Genomic DNA, 4,385 nt, shown 5'->3' on the forward strand with positions numbered 1-4,385 from the left:
TGTACTAAGTTTCATCTTCCAATGATTAGCGTAATTGAACTAATTCATACAAAAATATGTGGCCATAGTTGTGCATTATAGTTTTAGGAAAGAGGCGCAAGCATGTTATGACAATTGAAATTGGGTTAGTTTCTCGATCTCTTTTATAGCAGTTAATATTTTAGGAGTTAAGTTACAATGTAAGTCAATGTCTCTTCATAAACTCAAACCTAATGAGTTTCTTGATCTCTTTTTTTGCCATGTAATGAGTTTCCTTCAAATATTGTTCTTTTTTTAATCAACAATGGGGAGCCCGAGAGACCATTGATAGTCCATGTTGGACGACTAGGAGTTGAGAAGAGTTTGGATTTACTCAAAAGGTAAGCACACTGTCAGTATTTTTTTCTTTCACTCAATTCTCGTGATCTTTGTGACTTCCTGTTTTGCTCGTATCATGAATGATATTGAAGAACTGATGAAGAATTTTTCGTTTGGGTTGGCTAAGCACACTGTCAGAATTTTTTGTAATTGTATAAATTTACAGGCAATTTCCAACAACGAAAAAATAATTGAAAAATGAAATAAAAAATTGCCATTTTTAGACATGGGTATTTTGTAGTAAGTGATGCTGCTGCTTGGATTTTGTACAAGGTACCTGAAAAGGTTGTGTCAAAGCCTTGCTCACATGGTGTTTGATTTTTGTTCTGTCTAAGATTTTTGACAAGCTTTATGTGATTTGAGCTGCTAGTAATTTGGAATTTATTTTCTGAATTTCATATGCTAGGCAATCAACATATTTATTTACATGGTATTTTCTTAATTATGTCTATTAGATTGAAGAAGATAGTCACTGAATTCCTTTAGCAAGTGGGTTTTCAAGGATTTTGCTTGTAGTGTTGTAAATGGGAAAACACTTGTGGACCGAAGATGCTGATGAGCAAATTGCGAATAATCAGCCGGGCTGCGTGCGGGGTGTCCTTCATGCTCTTGACTATCATCATTGGCATTACAATGTTAAGAAGTTGCTACCCCACAAGAAGCATAATGGACCAAGACATGTGAAAGGTAAGCAATATGAATTTGCACCGTGCTTTCTTCTTCTTGGTGATTATGGATGACATACAGGGTTAGAAGTCCAGACTTGGTGCTCTATTTACTATTTTGGTCTTTGTAGAACCTTTGAGTGTACACACAATGCTTGTGCAAAGATACATAGTTTATGAACGAAGATGATGAATAGAGTTTTAAATTTCTAAATCAGTTTCACATGACAATTTTTAAACTTACCAATTGTTGTAGGCATTTTTGAAAAATCAAATAGGCGTGACGGAGAAAGTGTTCACATTAACTGACTTATACACTTTATATAATAATATAGTATAGATAGTGTATATATATATACATATGCCAATCAAAAGACATAGAAGTACTTACATGAATGTATATGCGTGGAGATGTGTATATAAATCTTTTATGTTATTGTAACCATCGTGTCGTCATTTTGTTCAGGGTTAGGGGGGTACTCATATTTGTTGGAACCTTGGTGGTGGGCTGGGATGATAACTAGTAAATACCATTAATTTGTTCTGCTTGGCTTCAAAGCTCCTCGTTGTTGTTGTTTTGTAATTTTTTTTTTCCCTGTATTTTTTTGCTTTGTGCTATTTTGAATCTTTCAGTTAAAAGATTGCAGTGTTAGGACATAAATTTAATCTTTTGCTTTAAAAGATACATCAGAATGTTCTCTCTTACAGCATGAAAAATATTGTTCATGCTTTATATTTGGCTTACCTACCAACCTAAATCTTTTGAATTTGGGTGTTTATAATATGGGTGGTCCTTTATTGACAACTTGTGCATCAATATTTTTTAATCTTAGATTTTTTTGGGCAGTCCACTAAATTGTGTATTTATTTGTTGATTTGTGTTTAGAAAAAATTGATTGGTGTGGAAGTTGAAAATTTTCTCTCAATTATTGCTTTTCCACAACTGTGGTAACAAGTTTTGTTGATTAGGTGTGCTCTTATTTTCATTTTATTTTTGAACAGGATGTTAGGAATATTAATTAGTGTCAACAACATATATATACACATAATCCTCGTTTTAATGATGCAATTGGGAGTTTCTAAACCCACCACAAACCCGCCATGTTCATCTCTACACCTATATTCACAAATTTTTCTTCATAACATACAAGATATACAATGCATATAGTGAGTGTAGAGAGAAAATAAGCGAGTGTATTTAGAAGCTCCGATGAATTCTTTTCATAAATGCAGCCTCTGCTTCTCCAAAACCTGCTGCGGCTGGTGATAGTAACTGCAATGTATGTACTCTCCCCCCTCCTCCCCCCCCCAAAAAAAATGGAGTAAATTCTTGAGCTTTTATTTATTTATGGGTACCTAGAATTATGGTTCAACAGTAATAATAATATACCTTCACAAAAAGATCGTACACAAGCTGTATTGAGATTTATCATTTTTAAATACTGTGCTCATTAGTGACCTCCTAATTACAATGTCATTGACACTGAGCTGCTATGGCATCTAATTGTTAACAGGGAAGTTACTTCCAAAAGGATTAAGATCAAGCAGAAATGATTAATGTTCCTATTTTGGTTTGTTGAATTAACTTTTTAGTTTATTCATATGCATCAACGGTTTCTGGATTAATTTGTGTTTTTATTTTTCAGGTCAGAAATTTTTTGGAGAGATGCAAAATATGGTTCAAGAATTAAAGAACTTAGTTTTTTTAAGTTTTTTCATTTTTAAATATATGTAAGCACAGTTAATTTTTTTTTATTTAATTCCTTTGTATATACTTTTGAATATTTAATTTTCATTTATGAAATATATGATGTTATTCTATTCAATATGTGGTTATGATTCAAAATTTAGTATATAGTGTGTATTACATTTTTCAAATGTGCATACAAAAATAATATTGATTATTTTTCAAATATGTCGAATCCTTTTTTTATTACAAATTTTATTAGTTATTAATCACACTTAAAATGTGTGATCTAAATGTTATTAATCACACTTAAAAAGTGTGATTAAAAATGATCATTTTTAATCACACTTTCAAAGATCACACTTAAAAGGTGTGATCTAAATGTTATTAATCACACTTAAAAAGTGTGATTAAAAATGACCCTTTTTAATCACACTTTCAAAGATCACACTTAAAAAGTGTGATCTAAATATTTTTAATCACACTTAAAATGTGTGATCTAAATGTTTTTAATCACACTTAAAATGTGTGATCTAAATGTTATTAAGCACACTTAAAAAGTGTGATTAAAAATGACCATTTTTAATCACACTCCCAAAGATCACACTTTGATAAAACTTAAAAGGTGTGATTAAATAACATACATCACACCAAAAAAGTGTGATCTTTATATGTTTTTGTAGTAGTGATACCCCTACTACTGCTACTCGCAATCATACAACCAACCCCTTGGCCTCACGATTTTTTTAAACAAAAAAAAAGTTAAGAAGGACTTAACTAGAAAATAAAATACAAGAATCCCCACAAAATCAACCCACACAACCCAACACCAAAAACCAAAATTAAAACACCCAAGCAGCTCCTGCAATCCTCTTTTCAACAAACTAAAATTTTCTATTTCAACACCCAAACAACTCCACTCCTCTATTTAACAAAACACACTACTAATCAACTCAAAAATTAGTCTTTTCAACAGCCCATACCACCAATTCCAAGACCCACTCCTGACAGCTCCATAAAAGAAAGCTTTCTTTCACTTGAAAATTAGGCAGCTCCATAGACAGCTCCGTAGATAGCTCTGCCTCTGCTGCTCCATAGACAGCTCCATAGGCAGCTCCACACCTGACCTAGTCTGCTGCTGCACACCTCTGCCTTCATAGACAGCTCCATGCCCAAACCCACCTCTGCCACTTCAGCAGCGTGCTCCACCACACCCTCGTTGCAACTTCTCATACCTGCCACAACTCACTGCTACAGTCTACCTTTCTTCTCCCCCACACTCTCCACGCTCCATGGTAAGAAATCTGATCAACCTCTGTGTAGGCCGGTCCAACACCAACCTGCTGGTAGTTGTGCTTGTAAAAGCTCAGACTGGAAACAACCATGGTCGAAGCACGACCCACTGCCACAGTTAAACTAAACCAACTGCCACCTCTGCCTCTGTTGCTCTAGACTCACCGATGGAAGCACGACCCACTGCCACAGCTGAACTAAACCAACTGACACCTCCACTCCTATGGTCGAAACAACCCAAACACCGAAGAAACACACCCACCGCTGATACTACTCCACCGTCCCTACATTGACGACCCAACACCGACCTCCTCTTAATCAAAACAACCGCTAAGACACCACCACACATCTGGACAGAGTTCACCCCTCAAACTCCCATATGC

At 34.7% G+C, this 4,385-nt stretch overlaps 1 long non-coding RNA gene across 1 annotated transcript; it reads left to right on the forward strand.

Moving 5' to 3' along the window:
* Positions 1–232: 232 nt before the first annotated feature.
* LOC145790352 (uncharacterized) lies at positions 233–2,900 on the forward strand. Its single transcript, XR_014329036.1, has 4 exons — positions 233–359; positions 813–1,044; positions 1,489–1,545; positions 2,669–2,900. It is a non-coding gene; the product is annotated as an uncharacterized LOC145790352 (long non-coding RNA).
* The last annotated feature ends 1,485 nt before the right edge of the window (positions 2,901–4,385 follow it).

Source organism: Camellia sinensis, chromosome 5 (genome assembly GCF_055761805.1).
Source record: "Camellia sinensis isolate YWXY chromosome 5, ASM5576180v1, whole genome shotgun sequence".
In the NCBI taxonomy this organism is placed as follows: Eukaryota; Viridiplantae; Streptophyta; class Magnoliopsida; order Ericales; family Theaceae; genus Camellia; species Camellia sinensis.